Here is a 15497-nt window from a genome sequence, read left to right as displayed (position 1 = left end):
GTTTGAGACCACTCAGACATAGAGAAAGATAGACAGATAGATAGATAGATAGAGAGAGAGAGAGAAAGGCAGAGTCAGATAGAGAGAGATAGAGAGAGAGGACAGACAAAGGGAGAAAGAGAGAGGGTGCCAGAATAAAAGAGGAGGATGAGCTATATAAAGAGAAGGAAAAGACGGGAAATTAGAGAACAAAGGTGGAGGGGGAAAGAAAGAATGAAAGAGAGAGGGAGAGAGAGAGAGAGAGAGAGAGAGAGAGAGAGAGAGAGAGACTTAAAGAAAAATAAAGAAGAGAATATATATATATATATATATATATATATATATATATATATATATATATATATATAGAGAGAGAGAGAGAGAGAGAGAGAGAGAGAGGAGAGAGAGAGACTTAAAGAAAAATAAAGAAGAGAATATATATACATATATATATATATATATATATATATATATAGAGAGAGAGAGAGAGGGGGGGGGGGGGGGTAGGCGAAGGAGGAACGATGAAGATAGATACGTATATATATATATATATATATATATATATATATATATATATAGAGAGAGAGAGAGAGAGAGAGAGAGAGAGAGAGAGAGAGAGAGAGAGAGAGAGAAAGAGAGAGAGAGAGAGGAGAGAGAGAGAGAGAAAAGAGGAGAGAGAGAGAGAGAGAAGAGAGAGAGAGAAGACGACGACGACGAAATAGAGGAATAGATAGAAAAGGAGTGAGAGAAAACCCGACATAGGGAACATAAGAGATTTATGGGGGAAAATATGAAAGAGAAAGAAAGAGAGAGGAAGAAGAATGAGAGACAAGGAGAAAAGAAATGTGACAGAAGTCAAGAAAGAAAGAGGGAGGGGGAGGGGAGAATAAAACTGAGAGATAGATAAAGAGAGAGAAGGGTTTTTAAGAAAACAAAAGAGTAAGAAATCAGAAGAGATAGATAGATAGATAGATAGATAGATAGAGAGAGAGAGAGAGAGAGAGAGAGAGAGAGAGAGTGAAGAAATGAAAGAGGATGATAGCGAGATAAAGAGAGGAAAATACAAAGGAAGAGACTGATGGAGGGAGAGAAGAAATTAGAGATAAAAGGGGGAAAATAGAGAGAGAGAGAGAGAGAGAGAGAGAGAGAGAGAGAGAGAGAGAAAGAGAGGGAGAGAGAGAGAGAGAAGAATATGTGAGAGAAAGAGAAATACAGAGGGCATTAAAGACAGAGCGAGAGCGAGCGAGCGAGCGAGCGAGGAGAGAGAGAGAGAGAGAGAGAGAGAGAGAGAGAGGAGAGAGAGAGAGAGAGAGAGAGAGAGAAGAAATGAAAGGATGATAGCGAGATAAAGAGAGGAAAATACAAAGGAAGAGATTGATGGAGGGAGAGAAGAAATTAGAGATAAAAGGCGGAAATATGACACAGAGAGAGAGAGAGAGAGAGAGAGAGAGAGAGAGAGAGAGAGAGAGAGAGAGAGAGAGAGAGAGAAGAGAGAGTGAGAGAATAATATGCTTTTTTTCTACTCATACTCATAACGATGCTTACGTTTCAACAGTCGATAAAAAAGTGAAGACGTGAAGGACTGAACACTCCGATTTTGTAATTCCACTTAATTACATAGATAACATGGGCGCATACAAAAAGCCGGGGAAGCAGTGACATATATAGGTCACTGTAATAACAATGCGAATTATGGGAGGGCAATAACCTTGAATTTAATACATATAAAAATACGGTGACAAATATAAACAACAGCCTTTCAGTCAATTGCCCTTTACGTATTTCACGCCTACCTCATTTGCATAAGCACTGAAGGTCGGCTAGACACTTTTTAAGAATACGACCTGAAGGACGAATAAACACTCCGAAAAAAAAATAGGAATTGTGTTTTCAGCCCACCAGTGGACGGAAAACACAGCCGCAGTCCACCGGAAATAAAAATCTTTAAAAGGACCAAATATCGTATAGAACAGTAAAGTTTGCTGCCCCAAACGTAAACAAAGGTCGAGAAGCACATGGCAAACCACATGTTCCTGTCTTGACAGCTCACGTTCCAATGTAAATAATAGAAAGAAAATAACCTTTAAAATTTGGCTGTTAGGTGGCAAAAGAAACACATATTCATAAATACTCGATCATGCATCAAATAATGTCTAGATATGGATATTTTATGGAACAAAAGGTAAAATTTATCAAAAGTTACGTCTATCTATTTTTAGACCAGAGCAAATTATTGCGCTGGTATGAACAAAACGAGAATTATTCGGAGCCTGATTTTCAGAATAATTTAGTCTTATATTATTATTTCTGCAACTGTTAGATTTTATGTAAACATATTTTCAATACTGAAAGTGTATTGCCTACAACTCAAACTACAAAATTGGGAGACCTATATTGTGCGTAAATTATTCCGGTCCCTAACGGAAATCACTAGCAACTTGTTATTGTTTACGTTTGGGGCAGCAAACTTTACTGTTCTATATAATAGAGCAGTAAAGTTAGGTGCCCTTAACGTAAACAAAGGTCGAGAAGCACGTGGCAAACCACATGTTCCTGTCTTGACAGCTCACGTTCCAATGTAAATAATAGAAAAAAATAACCTTTAAAATTTGGCTGTTAGGTGGCAAAAGAAACACTATTCATAAATACTCGATCATGCATCAAATAATGTCTAGATATGGATATTTTATGGAACAAAAGATAAAATTTTCTAAAATTTATCAAAAGTTACAGTCTATCTATTTTTAGACCAGAGCAAATTATTGCGCTGGTGTGAACAAAACGAGAATTATTCGGAGCCTGATTTTCAGAATAATTTAGCCTTATATTATTATTTCTGCAACTGTTAGATTTTATGTAAACATATTTTCAATACTGAAAGTGTATTGCCTACAACTCAAACTACAAAATTGGGAGACCTATATTGTGTGTAAATTATTCCGGTCCCTAACGGAAATCACTAGCAACTTGTTATTGTTTACGTTTGGGGCACCTAACTTTACTGCTCTATTGATACCTTAAATCGATAATGAAGACATTGATATTGACCCTATTATAGGCATCATCAGAAATGGACAGGGATATAATTTATGGCAATTCAACGGCTTTAAAATATCATTTACAGCGTTTTATTTACTCTTGGGAAGTCTTGATTGAGAGTTGTTCGAAATCCGGCTCCTGAAATAGATCTGAATTATCGATACCGATATATCAATTATTGACGAGATTCTTAGCTTGCTGCCATATGACCATGGGCCTGGCCAATTTGGACAAAATTGGCCACACAGAGAATATTGTTTCTACAATTAATTCAAATTAAGATTTATATCTATTTTTAATTTTTCCTAGGCTGTTAGAATTTTTGTGATTATGAAAACCGATGAGTTTTCCAAAGAGATCAGTTTTAGTATTGTTTGCCCATCTAAGGTTCTATTTGGTCACTTTTCACATTGATCACTGGCCTTGAGCACGCCCGTACCTTGAGGTAGGGGAGGGCATCCGGGTCACCAAAAGGTCATAGATGCTTTAGGTTTTGAGAAGTCAGGTCATCGACGACTGAGAACTTCCCGACCTCCACTTAGTTCTTGATGCTTTTCTCGTCTCGAGAATCTTGGTCGTCGATGCTTCTCGTATTGAGTCCCGAGTCCCGAGTCTCGAGACTATACTGCGCGAGCGACGCACGCGTTACTAACAATGTGTACTATCTGCATTGTTCACCCCTCTCTCGTCGGCGATGATTCCAGCGAAGCTCGAGACTTTTTTGCGTCTCGATGCTTTTTTGAGTCTCGAGACTCAAAAAAGTCTCGAGCATCGCTCTAGTCATCGGTGCTTTCATTCAATACCTAGTCATTGGTATTGGGTATTGACGTTATATCATATTTTAAACAGCTAACAAAACACAAACGTCGTAAATAGATCAAAATGGTTATAGGTATCAATGTTTTATTATTATACAAAGTGAATTTATTTAATGTATTTTAAGTTTTAATACAAAAAAGCCATCCAAAGCTCAGTTGAAGTGCTACTTCTCGGGAATTCCCGACTTTTCCTTGGTCATCGAGTTCGGGAAGTTTTGAGTGTTGGTGGCCGATGACTTGAGGTATCATCGAGACTTCCGCTCGACACTACCTTGAGGCCTAAGGCCTAAGTCTTGACTTTGTCATCTTTCAACATCCTTTCTTAATCCAAATTTTGCTTCAGATAGTTCCTGCAGCGTTACTATTATTTATATAGCTTTGTTCGTGTACTACATGTTTGTTTGTTTGTTTTTTTGTTTGTTTGGTTTTTATTTATTTTTTGGTTTTTATTTTTTTTTTTTGGTGTTTTTTTTTTCTTAGAACAGTTTATTTGACGGAATAGCTAGCAAAGTTGATTTGCCAATAAGGAGCTTTCAGTCCAGATGCTAGGACATTGCTTTGCTCTTGGATCTTTGTTATACCTACTTCTTTTCTCTGTCAAATTAGTTTCCCTTCGCTTTAAATTTTCATTTGGTGCGTTAGCAGGTAATTGCAGGCTTGACATCTGAGTGCAATTGGAATGGACTGTTTGAACATTATTATTATTATTATTATTATTATTATTATTATTATTATTATTATTATTATTATTATTATTATTATTATTATTATTATTATTATTATAGTTGTATTTTTATTACCATGCACTTTTCACTACATTTTGTCTTGCCTTTTGAAGTAAGGTCGTTTAATAAATATTGGACTGAAATCAAACTACATACAACCTATTTGTTTAAACTTTTCCCTCATTGTTACTTTGATTTTATGTCACTCGTTGCATCTTTGTATTCTGTTCTCGAATTCACGAACAGCCACTTGAAAATAGGGGGATAATTAATTCCAATAGACATTGCTGTGAGATTTTGTCCTCGTCCTGGAGTACTGTGGTTGGAATTCCCCTTAGGGTAGGGGACAGTTGGCTGTCTTGGGCTGGTTGTTGATTGGCCCTTTACCTTGCTGTCTTCCCCATCGCCCTTTTATCATTATCATTTATTCTTTCCATGTTCTTATTCTGGAACAGAATTGAGACCATTTGGCTCCCCCTGCCTGGAATCATATTATAGTAGGAGAGAGATAGTTAAATGACTTTGCCCAGCATTTGACATGTCTGTGAGAAGTGATACTTTTATTTTTTTATTTTTGTAAATCATCTCTCTGACTCTGAGTCTTGATAAAATATGAGTATGAATAACCATCTAGTATTTATCTCCTTTTGGCGAGCAACCCCGTTTCAATGTCTGTGTGTGTTGATACTCGGTGGTCATACATTGGGTAGACTGCTGCTGTGACATATTTAGGCTTTATTCTTAGGTGCCTGTAACCCAAGATTGCAGGCATTTTTTATGTTTTGTGTACATTTTTGAAAAATACAATCATCAGGAATTAAGAATGAAATACACCATTAAAAAGCTTGCTTGAAAACCTTTAAAATTATGGTACGAAATTAGCCAGCTACTTTCACAAATAACGCCATGACCATGGTGACCAAAACAGTAAAGGGTAAAAATAATGTTTTACCTGACAGTACAGTGAGCCATATCGGCAGCCACGTGAATTGAGTTATCAAAGTGCCTAACACCACTGAACTATATGAGTGTCTAGGGAGATCAAAATGGGCCATCTTGGCTAGAAAGACCAAGATTTTGGCTTCCCCGCGTAAAACCACACTTCAATTTCTGTTTAAGGGACGATTATTTTCTTCTATCTAGTTATTGCTTTAAAAAAAAGCTTTGTAATATCATTATCATGACCCCCCCCCCCCCCCCCCCCCAAAGTCAGAAAAGAGATTGCAAGTTATCGGCCGTCCAACACACATAATTTAGCACAGTGAAAATAGTGTCAGGTTATTTTCACCGTACGGTGATAATAGCCCGAAAGACTATTTTCACTGTATGTATTAGCCAATCAGAAGCCAGGAAATGAACTGGGACGTTGTAGTCTCAGCGTCCGGTCCATTTGAATTCGATCCGACATCATTTTCCTCCTAAGACAAGACGGTTTTTAAAAAAATGAAATAGTTTGCCGAAAACAAAAGCGAGGGAGGCCTCCCGAAAGCTCCTCGTTATAGCATTTCTTTCAATTTGTATTTTCACTTTGGACCTCGTTTATCTATTCAATTTGTCATCATATAGAACAAGCCTTGATAGATTTGTAAAAGTTTGAAATTTCCTAATTTGACCATTGTTTTGATTCTCGGCCACCATTTTGATTTGTGAGGTATTGAAAGGTAGTGCAAAGCAGTCCTAGGGCTGTTTTTTTTTTTTTTCTTTCTATTAGGGATAGCTAGAGATCGTTAGTTTCCCCTATTAGGGTGGTTAAAATTAACGGACTGACTATTTTCACCGTACGGTGAAAATAGTGTTTTAGTCTATTTTCACCGTACGGTGATAATAGCCTGACAGACTATTTTCACCGTATATATTAGCCAATCAGAAGCCAGAATACTAACTGTGACGTACTATGTGCCTCTGCATCCAGACCATTAGAATTCGACCCGACATTATTTTCTTCCTGCGTGCAGACCAGTTTAAAAAAAAGAAAAAGTTTGCCGAGAACAAGGGAGGCCTCCCGAAAGCTCCTCGTTATAGCATTTCTTTCAATTTGTATTTTCACGTTGGACCTTTTGTCAGACGTTTATTTATTCAATTTGTCATCAAGTTAAAAATTTCCTAATTTGACCATTGTTTTGATTCTCGGCCGCCATTTTGATTTGTGAGGTATTGAAAGGCAGTGCAAAGCAGTCCTAGGGTTGTTTTTGTTTTGTTTTGTTTTTTTCCTATTAGGAGCAGTTAAAGGTACTAGGTTGTATTTTTTCTTAGGAGCGAATATTCGGCATGATGAGCTTTCGGAAGGCCTCCCAAAGCTATAATAATACAGGCGGGATGGAGGATTCGGAATTGGTTACAGTTACCGATGAAGCTTTCCAATTCGAAACCGCGACCTTTCTGGTACAACAACAACACCTGGCCGGGGAGGGCGTGGCTCTACTGTATGAGTATGAGCTATTCACAACTCGAGAAGTAGTGATTTCAATCTCTATGTCTATCTTGAGCCGCTACCTCCGACTTCTTGAGGTCATGGGTTCAACACAGACAAACGCCGCGAAGTTTGTTAACTCCCAAGATACCATTATCACCGTACGGTGAAAATAGTGTGTCAGGCTATTTTCACCGTACGGTGAAAATCTTCCACCAAGATATTACCGTACGGTGAAAATAAGTCTCCCACACTATTATCACCGTACATTGAATATAGCCTTCTACACCATTATCACCATACGGTGAAAATAGTGTCAAGCTATTTTCACCGTACGGTGAAAATCGTCCACCAAGATATTACCGTACGGTGAAAAAAGCCTCCTACACTATTATCACCGTACGGTAAAAATCGTCCACCAAAATATTACCGTACGGTTGCTGCTGCTTCTTATGGTTCACACTATTATGTTATGACGATCGACCCAATCAGCAAAGTCCGGTCCGCATTCGTGCACCGTCGCGAACCCGCCTGGTAGCATCGTCACAACACACCTTTCGACTAGATGCTCTGCCTTTTCGGGTTCTTGCCCACAGCGTGGACATATTGGACAGGAAGTTAGACCCCACTGATGTAACGCACCGGCCGTTAGGCAGCTCCTCGACCGAAGCCGATTTGCAGCTACCCAGTGTCTCCTCTTACTGGTATCAAAGCCTGGCAACTTCTCACCAAGCTTAGAGGAGTGTAGGTCCCGCCCCCACGAGGGATTGAATTCGTCCAAACCGACTTCCATCTCGTATGTGCAGCTCTGTCCGTAGTCAGGGATTCTGCGTACAAGGGTTGCCGGGACTTATTTCGGCTCGAAACGGGGGCACCGTTCATTATGCGCATGAGAGGGGTATCCCCATTCCCTCTCTCTTTGATCTTACTCAGCCAGTTACACGTAATGGTCTCCCTCCGGACATCGGGGGGCTGGATCGCTGCCATTATCGGGCCCCATTCTCTAGGGGTTGTTGCTAGCGTTCCCGACACTATGTGCATCGACTTGCGAAGTTTTACATCCACCTTCTCAACGTTTCTGCTTCTACCCCACACTGGAGCGCAATACTCCGCGGTGGTATAGCATAGTGCCAGGGCGGATGTTCTCAGGAGCGCTTGGCTAGCGCCCCAAGTCGATCCCGCCAGCTTCCTCAGAAGACTGTTGTGTTTCTCTATCTTCCGGGCAACCCCTTCGAGATGAACCCGATAGGTAAGGCTGCGATCCAACGTCACCCCTAAATATTTTGGACGCGGCTCATATGGGAGTGGCTGGTCTCCGACTAGGACATTCAGTTTACGGGTGTGCCAACCACTGCATAAGTGAAATGCAGTGGCCACGGTTTTTGAAGTGTTCATCTTCAGGTACCACTTGTCAAAGTAGGATTTGAGTCTGGTGACGTCCTCGCTGAGTACGCTCTCGAGGCGGGTCCACACTTTACTCTGAGTAACGAGTGCCCAGTTGTCTGCGTATCCCAGCCTCAGGGAGGAAGTGTTCGGCATATCGCTAATGTAAACGTTAAACAACATTGGCGCAAGTACCGACCCCTGAGGGACCCCATTCTTCAATTTCCTTACTTTGCTCGTGACGTCTCCCAGCGCGACGTGGAATTGCCTTTCCCCTAAGATCGAAGAGAACAACTTCAAGGTCTTTTTGCACCTTATGATTGTTGCATTAGCCCATCGCACCAGACCGTATCGTACGCCGCTGATAGGTCTATAAACACAGCACCTGTTTGCTGTTTTTTTTCTCGAACCCGTGCTCAATATGCTCTGTAAGGGCAATGACCTGCTCCGTGGTGCACCTCCCTTCCCTGAAGCCTGCCTGCTCAGGTGGCAGGGCAGCGTCTAGGACCGGCCCCCATCGGTTTAATAGAACGCGTTCCAACAATTTGTAAAGACAGCTCAGCAACGATATGGGTCTGTAACTGTCTGCCTCCTTCGCCGGCTTCCCTGGCTTCAGGATGGCAACTATCTTCGCGTGCTTCCACACTTGTGGAAGCTTTCCTTTTGCAAGGATGTCAGACATTGCCTCTTCTAGCCAGGCCTGTACCCCGGGGCCCAGATGCGTCACCATATCGGGATATACACCATCTATCCCTGCTGCTTTGCCGTTCTTCACTTCGCTAATGGCTGCACCCACTTCTCGGGGACTGAACGGGGCCGTCCAGTCCGACTCCTCCGCAGGTAGCGAGTCCAAAATCGTACGGTACGCCTTGCGGACACCGCGCTCAAAAGCCTGATTAGGACCCGCTTACTACGGTTCTTAATGTTCTTGGCAATTGTGTCTGCCTCGCATTCCGGTGCAGCCTTCGCTAAATTCCGATCTGGGTCCAATTTCTTTATCAAACGCCAAGCGTGGCGGCTGGAGTGTGTAAAGTCGAGACTTTCCACGGTCTCCTGCCACCGTTGCTTCCTTCCCTCTGCCAGAGACTGAAGTAGTCTATCGGCTGCGTCCTGGGACTGGGTCTGCTGGTACTCTCGGTACAGCTCTTCCGACTCTGCTGTCCAGCAAGGGGTGTAGAATTTCCGTTTGCCCCGTGGAATAGAGCGTTGAGCGCTCTTAACCAGTAGCCTACTGAATCTGGTTATATTCTTGGACTTGGGAGGAATGGCAGGGCAGACCTGCTCGATATAGGAACTGAATTCCTCCCAGTCAGCCTTCCTGAAATTCCATCTGCAAAGTGGGAGAGACTGCACCCTCGGTATTGTCACCCCAGCTGTGACAAGAACCGGCCTGTGCTGGCTATGCGGAAAGTCCCCGAGGACTGTCCGCTTCACCTGCAGCGGTTCACCGTTCGCGCCTTTCGTTACGAGGGTGAGGTCTGGAGTATACTCCTTCTTATGGCGGGTGCCCCGGAAGGTACCCTTGGCTGTAGGATCGTACACTAGGTGTAGATCATTACAGTCCATCCATGAGCGGAGTTGTCTTCCTGCCTCGTTGCAGTCTCGGTAGCCCCATTCGTGATGGTGGCTATTAAAGTCTCCCAGACAGATGGAAGGATGGCTGACCACCGGAACCGGTGGTGTAGTCCAAGTCGCTCTAGGTGGTTTGTAAATATTATGCAAACACAGTCCACCTACTTCCACGGAAATTCGGTTCACCCCATTGCTGTCCGTTACGCTCTCAATGACCCTTACCTTCGATGGCTCTTTAGCGCAAACGCTAACCCCTCCTTTGAGCCTCGAAGTGTCCTCGCGTTGGACCACCGTATAGCCTGGGATCTGGAATCGGGAAGATTGCGCGCCTGAATAGAGGTGGGTCTCTGTAACAGGAGGGTATCTACGCAGTGAACGGCCAATAGCTTTGATAAAAGCTCATTTCTTGCCATACTCTGGCTCTCGACGTTCAGGGACAATATGTGCGTCAGTTCGCCATCCCCGCCGTCGCATTTTCCGATCGGCAGGCCGCGAATCGATTGATGCATGGGACGTTTGCTTTTTTTTCGGACGTGCCGACGACCCTGGCGACACGAACGCGGTATTATTTGGCTAGGCGGCAGACCGCTTCGCCATTGACGGGACTGATTGGGACTCGACATAAGGATAATAGTGTAGCGCCCGGGATAGGGCTGCTATTCGGGCACCGGATTTGGATCAAATTTAGTCACACACCGGGGCGAGCAGCTCATGTGGCTCGTTGGCTCGATACCCGGGATGGTCTCGTGACGGTCGACCGGGATTTACACCTTTGCCCTCCCGTGTGCCTCAAGCCCCCTCACCACTGCAAGGTAAAGATCCACGAGGGGGACCGTACGGTGATAAAAGTCTCCCTCACTATTATCACCGTACGCTGAAAATCGTCCGCCAAATTATTACTGGATGGTGAAAAATGTCTCCGACATATATCACCGTACGGTGAAAATAGTCTCCCACACTATTATCACCAAGATATTACCGTACGGTGAAAATAGTCTTCCACACTATTATCACCAAGATATTACCGTACGGTGTAAATAGTCGGCCCCACTATTATCACCGTACAGTGAATAATATAGCCTTACCGTACGGTGAAAATAGTGTGTCAGGCTATTTTCACCGCAAGATGAAAATCGTCTCCCACACTATTATCCCCGTACGATGAATATAGCTTTACGCACCATTATTATGAATATATGTAGTCTCCCGCACTATTATCACCGTACACTGCCTGAATATAGCCTTCCACACCATTATCACCGTACGGTGAAAATCGTCCACCAAGATATTACCGTACGGTGAAAAAAGTCTCCTGCACTATTATCACCGTACACGGAATATAGCCTGCCACACCGTTATAGTGAATATAGTCTTCCACACTAATATCACTGTACACTGAATATAGCCTTCCACACCATTATCACCGTACGGTGAAAATTGTCCAGCAAGATATTACCGTACGGTGAAAAAAGTCTCCTGCACTATTATCACCGTACACTGAATATAGCCTGCCACACCGTTATAGTGAATATAGTCTTCCACACTAATATCACTGTACACTGAATATAGCCTTCCACACCATTATCACCGTACGGTGAAAATCGTCCACCAAGATATTACGGGACAGTGAAAAAATTCTCCCACATTATTATCACCGCACGGTGAAAATCGTCCACCAAACTATTACGGTACGATGAACAAAGTCTCCCACACTAGTATCATCGTACGGTGAAAATCGTTCACCAAAATATTACCGTACGGTGAAAATAGCCTCCTACACACGGTCAGGCTATTATCACCGTACGGTGAAAATAGCATGACAGACTATTTTCACCGTACGATGAAAATAGCGGCTTCCTAAAATTAAAGGTACTAGGGTGTATTTATTCGAAGGATTAGTTGAGCGAATATTTCGTAAGGCCTCCCACAGCTATAATAATACCAGCGGAATGGTGGATTCAGAATTGATTACAGCTACCGATAAAAATCGCCCACCAAGATATTACCGTAAGGTGATAATGGTCTCCCACACCATTATCACCGTACAGTGAATATAGCATTCCACACCATTATAGTGAATATTGTCTCCCACACTATTATCACAGTATACTGAATATAGCCTTCTACACCATTATCACCGTACGGTGAAAATAGTGTTTCATCAACCAAGATATTACAGTACGGTGAAAATAGTCTCCCGTACACTGAATATAGCCTTCCAAACCATTATCACTGTACGGTGAAAATAGCGGTTTCCTTTTTTCTCTCTCTAATATTTTGGTCTTCTAAAGTAATGCCGTATTTTCATATATAGAGCAACTGTCTCTTCATGTTGTAGTAGTTTTGTTCATATAATAATAGCACGCCACCCCAACCAAAAAAGAGTAAAAACAGAAGAGAGATTGCATGTCAAGTAATCAGCCTTTTACTCGAACACAAGTTATCTTTTAAGGGGAGACCTACCAAAATCTCCTAGCGCTAGCATTTCTTTCAATTTGTATTCTCACTCTCACCGTGGATCTTTTATCATGTGTTAATTATTCAATTTGTCATCATATAGAAGCATATTAAAAATCTCTAGAGCAAACCTTGATAGATTTGTGTAAGTTTAAAATTTCCTAATTTGATTATTGTTTTGATTCTCGGCCGCCATTTTGATTTATGAAGTATTGAAAGGTAGTGCAAAGCAGTCCTAGCCTTTTTTTTCTATATTATTAGGTTTAGGTCGAGATCGGAGGATTTTTTTTCTATTAGGATTAGTTTTAGTAAAGGTGCTTGGGTGTTTGTTTTTCCTATAAGTATTAGGGTTAGTTAAAGGTACAAGGTTATAGTTATATTTATTCGTAGACTGAATCGTGGGAATATTTGAGTTGTTTCCCTTGGCATTAGGAGCTTTCTGAAGGACTCCCCTTTTTAGTTTTCATTCTTTTGTTCTTCAATTTTCTCTTAATTTCGTTTACATTTTCATTCACCTTTCTGGAGGAGGGGGAGGGGCAGGGTGGTATTATTATTGCCATTGCTAAGCCAGTTTTTAAAAAAAAGAAAGAATATGAATTTGAACTTGAACAGCAGCAAAACCAAACAAGTAATAAATAGAATTTTTAAAAATATCAAACTCGCCTCTTCACCATAAAGAGAAACAATTCCATAAACGAAAATACGGTTTTACATTGTCATTAGGTTAGGAAGCCAAAATTGGCCAGGGACCAAGATTTTGATCTCCCTCCTAGTCTCCTCTCCTACTCAACTCCAAGCCTCTCTCTCTATGAAACTTTAGTTAATATTTATTGGTGGACATATTATGAAAGTCTATAGCCATAACCGCTAATAAGATCTCCCTTTTCATGTGACAACAAGATATGAAGTGAGTAGAAAAGTGCCAGAAGACAATAGAGAATAAAAAAATTTTTTTCGCGCGGTGGTGGGGTTTGAACCTGCGACCTTATTGGTACGACAACTCCGCCTGGCAGGTGAGAGCGTGGCTCTACCGTGTGAGCTATCCACGAACACAAAAATATTCGTTTCAAACCCAAAGTCATTTCTAGATCCCTCTCTCACCCACTTCTTGAGATCGCCGATTCGTTCACCACCATCGCGAAGTAATTTTGACCAGCAGTTAAGCTTAATAGCCAATATTCTCATCACAAACATATAACATAGAAACGATTGAGACATTGAGTATGCTCCGGTGTATGGGGTGAATTTTTAATTCAGAAAAGTGAGTGGAGCAGGCACTTATGTTAGTAACAACAAGATATGAAGTGAGTAGAAAAGTGCCAGAAGACAATAGAGAATAAAAAATTTTTTTTCTCTATTGTCTTCTGGCACTTTTCTACTCACTTCATATCTTGTTGTTACTAACATAAGTGCCTGCTCCACTCACTTTTCTGAATTAAAAATTCACCCCATACACCGGAGCATACTCAATGTCTCAATCGTTTCTATGTTATATGTTTGTGATGAGAATATTGGCTATTAAGCTTAACTGCTGGTCAAAATTACTTCGCGATGGTGGTGAACGAATCGGCGATCTCAAGAAGTGGGTGAGAGAGGGATCTAGAAATGACTTTGGGTTTGAAACGAATATTTTTGTGTTCGTGGATAGCTCACACGGTAGAGCCACGCTCTCACCTGCCAGGCGGAGTTGTCGTACCAATAAGGTCGCAGGTTCAAACCCCACCACCGCGCGGAAAAAAAATTTTTATTCTCTATTGTCTTCTGGCACTTTTCTACTCACTTCATATCTTGTTGTTACTAACATAAGTGCCTGCTCCACTCACTTTTCTGAATTAAAAATTCACCCCATACACCGGAGCATACTCAATGTCTCAATCGTTTCTATGTTATATGTTTGTGATGAGAATATTGGCTATTAAGCTTAACTGCTGGTCAAAATTACTTCGCGATGGTGGTGAACGAATCGGCGATCTCAAGAAGTGGGTGAGAGAGGGATCTAGAAATGACTTTGGGTTTGAAACGAATATTTTTGTGTTCGTGGATAGCTCACACGGTAGAGCCACGCTCTCACCTGCCAGGCGGAGTTGTCGTACCAATAAGGTCGCAGGTTCAAACCCCACCACCGCGCGGAAAAAAAATTTTTATTCTCTATTGTCTTCTGGCACTTTTCTACTCACTTCATATCTTGTTGTTACTAACATAAGTGCCTGCTCCACTCATTTTTCTGAATTAAAAATTCACCCCATACACCGGAGCATACTCAATGTCTCAATCGTTTCTATGTTATATGTTTGTGATGAGAATATTGGCTATTAAGCTTAACTGCTGGTCAAAATTACTTCGCGATGGTGGTGAACGAATCGGCGATCTCAAGAAGTGGGTGAGAGAGGGATCTAGAAATGACTTTGGGTTTGAAACGAATATTTTTGTGTTCGTGGATAGCTCACACGGTAGAGCCACGCTCTCACCTGCCAGGCGGAGTTGTCGTACCAATAAGGTCGCAGGTTCAAACCCCACCACCGCGCGAAAAATTTTTTTTTATTCTCTATTGTCTTCTGGCACTTTTCTACTCACTTCATATCTTGTTGTTACCAACATAAGTGCCTGCTCCACTCACTTTTCTGAATTAAAAATTCACCCCTTTTCATGTGTAGATTTAGTTGCAGTACAAGTGGAGAAGAGAGTCAGAGTGATGATGTGCTAAGAAGATAGACGCGGTTTTCTTTTTTTTTTTTTTTTTCTTTTACGCTAACATCCTCCAACTCCAATAATAGAAAAAAGGAAAAAAGCATCTATCCTAGGGGTAGAGGTGACAGATTTAAATAGGCTAAGACTAAGGAGGATGTAAAGTCCTCCGACTTAATTATTTTACCGTCAGCTTAAACTTACTCTTCATCTTGATGCCATTGACCATGTTCCTTTCACGTTTCAGTTTTGCTTTACCTACTCTAGCTACCTATTATCGAGGCAACTCCACTCCTTTCTCTTGTTTAGTTTTGGCGGGTATTGAGGAAAATTTCTATCGATACCAATAATACTCTAGACAGTAGTCAATATATTTAATTATTTACAGCGATGGTTCACCCATGGAGGACACCTAGGTACTGCCATACT

The 15497-nt window shown here is 41.7% G+C and overlaps 1 protein-coding gene across 1 annotated transcript in view; it reads right to left on the bottom strand.

Annotated features, from left to right (window-relative positions):
- The window catches only part of LOC144976391 (WD repeat-containing protein 7-like), a 98301-nt gene extending 96391 nt beyond the window's left edge, over positions 1-1910 (bottom strand). Inside the window, 1 exon segment of the mRNA XM_078920655.1 lies at positions 1773-1910. The gene's annotated coding sequence lies outside the window, so the exon portion shown is untranslated.
- Between the last annotated feature and the right edge of the window lie 13587 nt (positions 1911-15497).

Source organism: Berghia stephanieae, chromosome 7 (genome assembly GCF_034508935.2).
Source record: "Berghia stephanieae isolate SIO BIC M18660-M18661 chromosome 7, UCSD_Bste_1.3, whole genome shotgun sequence".
NCBI classification, from domain to species: Eukaryota; Metazoa; Mollusca; class Gastropoda; order Nudibranchia; family Aeolidiidae; genus Berghia; species Berghia stephanieae.
The sequence above is the reverse complement of the archived record's forward strand: the minus strand, read 5'-3'. Positions and strand labels throughout refer to the sequence as shown.